Raw genomic sequence first — 9,124 nt, forward strand, 5'->3', positions numbered from 1 at the left:
TGTATAATGGTGGCAATGAGGTGATTGGTCAGTTTAATTGTCATCGTTCTTCTACTCTGTTGTATTTGCTTTGACATGTTTGTGCCGGCAATTGTCATCTGATGGAGATCTCTTTCTTCTTCCAGTCAATCTATTGGATACGTCTACAATTCCGGGAGACTGGGGATGGCTGACGTACCCGCCGCATGGGGTAAGTTTGCCATACAAGTCCATGATGATGAATATTCTGAATTGCAGGGCAGATAATCTCCAAGATTCAGTAGGGAGCCAAATGACGATGTTTCTGTGATGGGCCTTCCTCCAAGGGTGCAGTATGTGAACCCAATGATACAGGAAGGTGCAGTGGAACCAGGCTATAAGAAACAGAAATTACACAGAAATACTCAAGAACTCTTCCATAGAAATGGATTCCATGAAAAGTCCTCATTAAGACGCATCTGCTCCTGCAGTGGTCAGGATCCCGACCTCTGATAGTCACACATTTGCAGCATTCACCATCCCATTCCTGGCTGGGAATAACCCACAGCAACCAAGTATTCTCTCATTCGTGGTTTCCTCTGTTAGGACAGGTTTTTAGCTCTGGTGATATATTGTGTCTGTGCCTCAGTACATAAAGCATGTAAAGCCAAATACAGAGCACTATCTACCTCCTACTGGACAGAGGCAAGACGGGGGAAGTGATGGAGGCCCTGATATGGGACATTTCCAGTCTTCCATGAGATGCCAGTATTGGTTAAAGGCCAACATCTCAGCCTCTGATGGGATTTTTGGGTTTATTTTTGGCCACAGAGTAAGGAAACCATCCGCTCCACCAAGTGTGGTCACAAGACTCCAACTCTATTGTGGGATCATCCATCCAGATACAATCATAGAAACATCTTCCACCATCATTTATCACCATCAGTTCCCACCATCAGTTCCTACCATCACTTCCCACCATCACTTCCCACCATCACTTCCCACCATCACTTCCCACCATCAGTTCCTTCCCACCATAATTTCCCACCATCCATTCCCACCATCATTTCCCATAGTCAATTCCCACAGTCAATTCTGACCATCATTTCCCACCATCAATTCCCACCATCACTTCCCACCATCAATTCCCACCATCACTTCCCATCATCAATTCCCACCATCACTTCCAACCATCAGTTCCTTCCCACCATAATTTCCCACCATCCATTCCCACCATCATTTCCCATAGTCAATTCCCACTATTATTTCCCCCATCAATTCCCACCAATAATTCCCATCATCATTTCCCAACATCATTTTCCACCATTAATTCCCACCATCATTTTCCACCATCAATCCCTTCTGCATAGATTCAGATTCGGATGTCATTGAAAACAATGGGTTACAACTTGTAAAGCAACTTTAAGTGTCCAAAGTCGCACAAATGTGAATGGAGTCTAAATGCTCTGTGCCTACTGGCTGTCCAGAGTCATGTTCTCCCCATGATACGGTGTGACAAGTTAGGAAAACATTTTGCAGATGCTGAGTAGAGGAAGAAAGACTTTCCATACATTTGTAGCGTGATGTATGACTGGGCAGATCCAATCACCCGTGTAATATGAATTCTTACAGTCATTAAAATTGCAAAAAAAATCAGAGAAGTGTCTTCTTCAGAACCTAACTCATGGCTTTCAGAACAAATGTGATTTATCATTCTATTCAGTCAACTTTAATTTAATATCTATGTTAAGGGGCCCCTGAACTGGAAGTGTCCTGGGCCCCCCAAGGTCTAAATCCGGCTCTGCCCAAAAGATCTAACAATTTACTGTATCACATACCAAACTAAGGCCAAGGGAAGCAACCTCTCACCAATAAATGCCCCTTCTGGCTTTGCAGAGCTGTGCGTCATCGCTTCCTACCTTCCCTGACGTTTCCTGGAGAAGCTGGAAATCATACCGGCTCTTCTCTCCTCCACCCAACATCGGCATCACCCCCCCGTGAGAAGGGTCTGATGATCTCTACAAGTATTCAGCAAAGTAGTTGGGTTGGGTGGTGGGGGGTAAACACCTCCATGTAGAGTGTGGCTATGAGGATATTTTTGGTGCTAAAAAGGGAAGTTGAGTGTTTTATTGAGAAGCGTTTGATGAATGGTTGGTTATGATGATTAAGGGGGGAAGTGTCCAGATATGTATTGGGGTTGGGTAATAAGTTTAACATAGATGGGCTAGGTTTTGGGAGGAGGTAGGTCAAGGTTGAGGGCAAACATGGAGGGAAATGTGTTTTTTGGTGGGTTTGCCTCGTCTAGATGAGAATGTATCTGAAGCTCTTGGTCTCCGATATCCCTGGTTTTGCATTGTGTAGATGAGAATATTTCAGGAGCTCTTGGCCTCTGATAACCCTGGTGTAGCACCCTGGGGTTCAGTCAGGGAGCTCCTCATCAAAATCCTTGTCAGGAGTAGTTACTGTAGTTAATTAATAGGCATCCATTGACTTCTCCCTACGTTTGGCCTGGTTGTACTTTCCTCTTCTACCACAAGGTGGCCGGGCACTTGAAGGTATTAGATTGAGAAGCACAACTCAAGGTCAGGTTATGGGTATATGGGGTGTCTCAGCCAACAGGCAGAGATTTTGTTGAATCCCTTGGACTTCTGGGATAGCCTATATATTCGGATGAGGTCAGGTGATCCTGGCTCTTGTGTGCCACCCGGATGGCATCAGGCTGCCAAGCTGTGTGAGGGCCTATCCAGAAGCAAGAGAGCAGCTCACAGTTGGGACTGCGGCTTGCAGTCCCACCAGAAGTGACGGTTTTGCCGGCCAGAGAACCTGTCAGTGGTTGGAGGTAGAAGGGAAGCTGTCTCCACGAAGGGACCAGTCGCCTTAACCAGAGACCACAGTGAGTAACTGAAGCAAGTACCAGACCAGTATTCTGACCGAAGGGGAACGGTGGAGAATTGGGAAAATCCAGGCGGTGATCAAGTCAGAGACCCAACCAGCAGAGGTGATGCTTGCAGAGCAGCCTTGTGTCAATCTATGGACCGATCCAGTCAGCAGGGTTTAAGCTTGAAGGTATCTGGGGGTGCCATTGTGTAGATGAGAATATTTCCGGAGCTCTTGGCCTCGATATCCCTGGTTTTGCATTGTGTAGATGAGAATATTTCCGGAGCTCTTGGCCTCGATATCCCTGGTTTTGCATTGTGTAGATGAGAATATTTCCGGAGCTCTTGGCCTCCGATATTCCTGGTTTTGCATTGTGTAGATGAGAATATTTCCGGAGCTCTTGGCCTCCGATATTCCTGGTTTTGCATTGTGTAGATGAGAATATTTCCGGAGCTCTTGGCCTCGATATCCCTGGTTTTGCATTGTGTAGATGAGAATATTTCCAGAGCTCTTGGCCTCCGATATTCCTGGTTTTGCATTGTGTAGATGAGAATATTTCCGGAGCTCTTGGCCTCCGATATTCCTGGTTTTGCATTGTGTAGATGAGAATATTTCCGGAGCTCTTGGCCTCCGATATTCCTGGTTTTGCATTGTGTAGATGAGAATATTTCCGGAGCTCTTGGCCTCCGATATTCCTGGTTTTGCATTGTGTAGATGAGAATATTTCCGGAGCTCTTGGCCTCCGATATTCCTGGTTTTGCATTGTGTAGATGAGAATATTTCCAGAGCTCTTGGCCTCCGATATTCCTGGTTTTGCATTGTGTAGATGAGAATATTTCTGGAGCTCTTGGCCTCGATATCCCTGGTTTTGCATTGTGTAGATGAGAATATTTCCAGAGCTCTTGGCCTCCGATATTCCTGGTTTTGCATTGTGTAGATGAGAATATTTCCGGAGCTCTTGGCCTCCGATATTCCTGGTTTTGCATTGTGTAGATGAGAATATTTCCGGAGCTCTTGGCCTCGATATCCCTGGTTTTACATTGTGTAGATGAGAATATTTCCGGAGCTCTTGGCCTCGATATCCCTGGTTTTACATTGTGTAGATGAGAATATTTCCGGAGCTCTTGGCCTCCGATATTCCTGGTTTTACATTGTGTAGATAAGAATATTTCCGGAGCTCTTGGCCTCCGATATCCCTGGTTTTACATTGTGTAGATGAGAATATTTCCAGAGCTCTTGGCCTCCGATATTCCTGGTTTTACATTGTGTAGATGAGAATATTTCCAGAGCTCTTGGCCTCCGATATCCCTGGTTTTACATTGTGTAGATAAGAATATTTCCGGAGCTCTTGGCCTCCGATATCCCTGGTTTTACATTGTGTAGATAAGAATATTTCCGGAGCTCTTGGCCTCCGACATCCCTGGTTTTGCATTGTGTAGATGAGAATATTTCCGGAGCTCTTGGCCTCGATATCCCTGGTTTTACATTGTGTAGATGAGAATATTTCCGGAGCTCTTGGCCTCCGATATCCCTGGTTTTACATTGTGTAGATGAGAATATTTCCAGAGCTCTTGGCCTCCGATATCCCTGGTTTTGCATTGTGTAGATGAGAATATTTCCGGAGCTCTTGGCCTCTATATCCCTGGTTTTGCATTTTGTATATGAGAAATTCTCAGCGTTTTGGGGAATTTTTTGGTGGGGATGAAAGTTGCTGTCCAAAGCTGTGTGTAGCCCATTCCACCTTTGGCCCTTGTTGGAAGCCAATTACTTCTAAGAGCTCCAGGATTTGTGGGTAAGCTGCATGACGCCCCCTGACAGGCTGAGGAGCGGGTTGAAATGTCATCTGCTCTAGTCGGGGGTGTAATTGTCTGTAAAATGGCTGCAGATTGTAGAGGAGGGTAATTGGTACCGTTTCTCTGCAGCCTGCAGGCAGGAGGAAGGGTCAGTATGTAGGCCTGACCCCGTCACAGTCTTCTAGGGAGACCCCTGAGGCTGAACCAGCACTGACCACGTTCCCTGAAAGAGATATCACAGATAAGTGACAGCAAGAGGCTCTGCGGTGACATCTGACCGCACACCTTGATAATGAATGTCAGAAGACATGTCACCGATCGTACAGGAATATAAGAGCAAAAAAAGCCGCACACTGAAGGCTCAGCACTGGCTGACATGTCGCCGTTCACCAAAAATCATTCTTGGAGCTTCTACAGGAGACATTCTCTGTGTTTATATGGACAGAAACACAGCGCTGCCAACTGAACCCCTTCACTTATCCGGCTAAAGCCGTCACCTCGAGCCTCCAATTTTACTCGGTTATCAGCAATAAACCTTTCACACATATACCGTGATTCAGGATGGCAGCCAGTTTTTTAAAACGTATTTTCTTTTAGCTAAAAAGACCTCACTTCTTGGCTTTCACTACAGTAATTATGACTGGACCTCCCCACAGATCCCCTATCTGGACCTCCCCATGGTCCCTCCATCTGGACCTCCCCAAGGTCCCTCCATCTGGACCTCCCCATGGTCCCACCATCTGGACCTCCCCAAGGTCCCTCCATCTGGACCCCCCTAAGGTCCCTTTTGCCTGGATCATCCCATATCCTTGTGACGTGGACATGTTACCCTGGGTACCACTACCTAAACCTGCCTATGACCCTGTCACCTGAACCTCCACACTGTTCTATCCCCTAGACACCCCATGGTTTAATCGCCTGGACCTCCCCATATACCCCTCATCTGCACATCTGCATCATCCCATCCCCTTAACTGCCCCACAATTCTGTCACCTGAACTTTCCGACCTGCATGTCACCTAGATGTTCTAATGGCTTCATCGCCTAGACCCTCCCCATGGACCCATCAACTGGACTCTCTTACCTTCCTGCCACCTGGACCCCTGCATAGTCCTGTTATTTGAACCTCCCCTTGGTCAAGTCATTTGCACCTCTATATGGTCCTGTCACCTGGACCTCAGCCCTGTCCATCACCTGGACCTCAGCCCTGTCCATCACCTGGACCTCAGCCCTGTCCATCACCTGGACCTCAGCCCTCTCCATCACCTGAACCTCAGCCCTGTCCATCACCTGGACCTCAGCCCTCTCCATCACCTGAACCTCTGCCCAGTCCCATCACCTGGACCTCAGCCCTGTCCATCACCTGAACCTCAGCCCTGTCCATCACCTGAACCTCAGCCCTCTCCATCACCTGAACCTCTGCCCAGTCCCATCACCTGGACCTCAGCCCTGTCCATCACCTGGACCTCAGCCCTGTCAAATCACCTGGACCTCAGCCCTGTCCATCACCTGAACCTCAGCCCTGTCCATCACCTGAACCTCAGCCCTGTCCATCACCTGAACCTCAGCCCTGTCCATCACCTGAACCTCAGCCCTGTCAAATCACCTGGACCTCAGCCCTGTCAAATCACCTGGACCTCAGCCCTGTCAAATCACCTGGACCTCAGCCCTGTCAAATCACCTGGACCTCAGCCCTGTCAAATCACCTGGACCTCAGCCCTGTCCATCACCTGGACCTCAGCCCTGTCAAATCACCTGGACCTCAGCCCTGTCAAATCACCTGGACCTCAGCCCTGTCAAATCACCTGGACCTCAGCCCTGTCCATCACCTGAACCTCAGCCCTGTCCATCACCTGGACCTCAGCCCTGTCAAATCACCTGGACCTCAGCCCTGTCAAATCACCTGGACCTCAGCCCTGTCCCATCACCTGGACCTCAGCCCTGTCCATCACCTGGACCTCAGCCCTGTCCCATCACCTGGACCTCAGCCCTGTCCCATCACCTGGACCTCAGCCCTGTCCCATCACCTGGACCTCAGCCCTGTCCCATCACCTGGACCTCAGCCCTGTCCATCACCTGGACCTCAGCCCTGTCCATCACCTGGATCTCAGCCCTGTCCATCACCTGGACCTCAGCCCTGTCCCATCACCTGGACCTCAGCCCTCTCCATCACCTGGACCTCAGCCCTGTCCCATCACCTGGACCTCAGTCCTCTCCATCACCTGGACCTCAGCCCTGTCCATCACCTGGACCTCAGCCCTCTCCATCACCTGGACCTCAGCCCTGTCCCATCACCTGGACCTCAGCCCAGTCCCATCACCTGGAAAGGAATGTAGATTTGTTTTCTCAGCTTGTGCTGAGGTTCCCATCCTGGTACATATATTTGTAGGGAGGATGGTTTTATTTGAGGTGGATTCGGGAGCCCATCAGCCCTACACACACACAGTCTACTCCTGGCAGAGCTGACCTCATACTGGAATAAGTGATCGAGTGAATTCCCCCCCCCCCCTCCCCCACTATCATCACAATTCTATAATGGTCTATCGTGGTGACTCTCTATGTTCTGACTTGTAGAAGAGATTTTTATGACTTGTCTTATGTGGGAGGAGCCTGATATGTGATCTATTGACATCTACAATGAAATAAATGGCTGGAACCATTCCAGGAGTGCAGTCAATGTCTATATAACTAGGGATGAGACCGATGTTTGCCAAATTTAGAAAGTTATGGGGCGTTTGCGGGAAATCTGAGCGCCCGCGGAACTACCCATAATGCACTGTGAGATTTCAGTGCATTGACAGCTGCTGATTGGCTAAAGCATGCACCTGACCTGCAGGCTTTGACCAATCACAGTGTGCTCTGCTGTAAGATGATTGGCCAAAGGCAGGGTGCACACTATGTAAGGCCGCCTACATAGCGGGAGTACATAGTGTAAGGAATGAGAGCAGCAAAATGGCATTTCTAAAGGAAAAATTTCATTTAAAACTGCTTGTGGCTGTAATGTATTGTCGGATCCCAGCAATATAGTTACAATTAATTTTTTAAATTCATACCAGGCCCTTATCCGAGCATGCAACCTGGCTGGCTGCAGGAAAAGGGGGGACGAGAGAGCATCCCCCCTCCTGAACTGTACCAGGCCACATGCCCTCAACATGGGGAGGGTGCTTTGGGGTCCCCCCAAAACACCTTTTCCTCATGTTGATGGGATTTTTTTAAATAAAGGAACTGTCTCTCTTCTGTCATTTTTATTTTTTTGACACCTTTTTGGGCCAGGATCTGGGGGTCCCCTTGTTAAAGGGGGCTTCCAGATTCTGATAAGCCCCCCACCCGCAGACCCCCACAACCATCGAGCAAGGATTGTGGGGATGAGGACCTTGTCCCTATCAACATGGGAACAAGGGGTTTTGGAGGGGACCCCAAAGCCCCCACCTCATCTTGAGGGCATGTGCCCTGGTATGGTTCAAGGGGAGGTTCTCTCGTCCCTCCCTGTTTTCCTGTGGCCTGCTAGGTTGCATGCTTGGATTAAGGGTCTGGATTTCAAGGGGGACCCCTACACAAAAAATGTTTAATTTTGGTTCGGGGTTCCCCTTTATATCCATACCAGACCCAAAGGGCCTGGTACTGGAGTGTGGGGGGACCCATGCCTTTTTTTTATAGATGTTTTATCTATATTGCCGGGATCTGATAATTCATTACAGCCGCGAGCAATTTTGCATTACATTTTTTTCCATTGTAATAAACATCGGAAAGATGCGCCACTTTACAGCAGTCTAGAACTATTTAATTTTTACTGTTTCACTTTAAGCATTAATAAAATCACTGCTCCCGAAAAAACTGTCATTTTAAAAACTTATTTTTTCAGTGATACATGTCCCATGGGGCAGGACCCGGGTTCCCAAACACTCCCCTGGGGCAGGGCCCAGGTCCCCAAACACTCCCCTGGGGCAGGACCCGGGTCCCCAAACACTCCCCCGGGAGCAGGACCCGAGTCCTCAAACACTCCCCTGGGGCAGGACCCGGGTCCCCAAACACTCCCCTGGGGCAGGGCCCGGGTCCCCAAACACTCCCCTGGGGCAGGACCCGGGTTCCCAAACACTCCCCTGGGGCAGGACCCATGTCCCCAAACACTCCCCTGGGGCAGGGCCCGGGTCCCCAAACACTCCCCTGGGGCAGGGCCCGGGTCCCCAAACACTCCCCTGGGGCAGGACCCGGGTCCCCAAACACTCCCCTGGGGCAGGGACCGGGTCCCCAAACACTCCCCTGGGGCAGGACCCGGGTCCTCAAACACTCCCCTGGGGCAGGGCCCAGGTCCCCAAACACTCCCCTGGGGCAGGACCCGGGTCCCCAAACACTCCCCTGGGGCAGGGCCCGGGTCCCCAAACACTCCCCTGGGGCAGGACCCGGGTCCCCAAACACTTTTTAGGACAATAACTTGTATATAAGCCTTTAAAATGAGCACTTCTGAGTTTTCACGTTTGAGTTCCATAGACTTTACCA

At 49.4% G+C, this 9,124-nt stretch overlaps 1 pseudogene; it reads right to left on the minus strand.

The window, feature by feature from the left end:
- LOC143933337 (uncharacterized) overlaps positions 1 to 1,867 on the minus strand; it is a 4,925-nt pseudogene extending 3,058 nt beyond the window's left edge.
- Between the last annotated feature and the right edge of the window lie 7,257 nt (positions 1,868 to 9,124).

This window comes from Lithobates pipiens, unplaced genomic scaffold (genome assembly GCF_037356315.1).
Source record: "Lithobates pipiens isolate NorthernLeopardFrog02 unplaced genomic scaffold, aLitPip1_a1.2 Scaffold_27, whole genome shotgun sequence".
Taxonomy (NCBI): domain Eukaryota; kingdom Metazoa; phylum Chordata; class Amphibia; order Anura; family Ranidae; genus Lithobates; species Lithobates pipiens.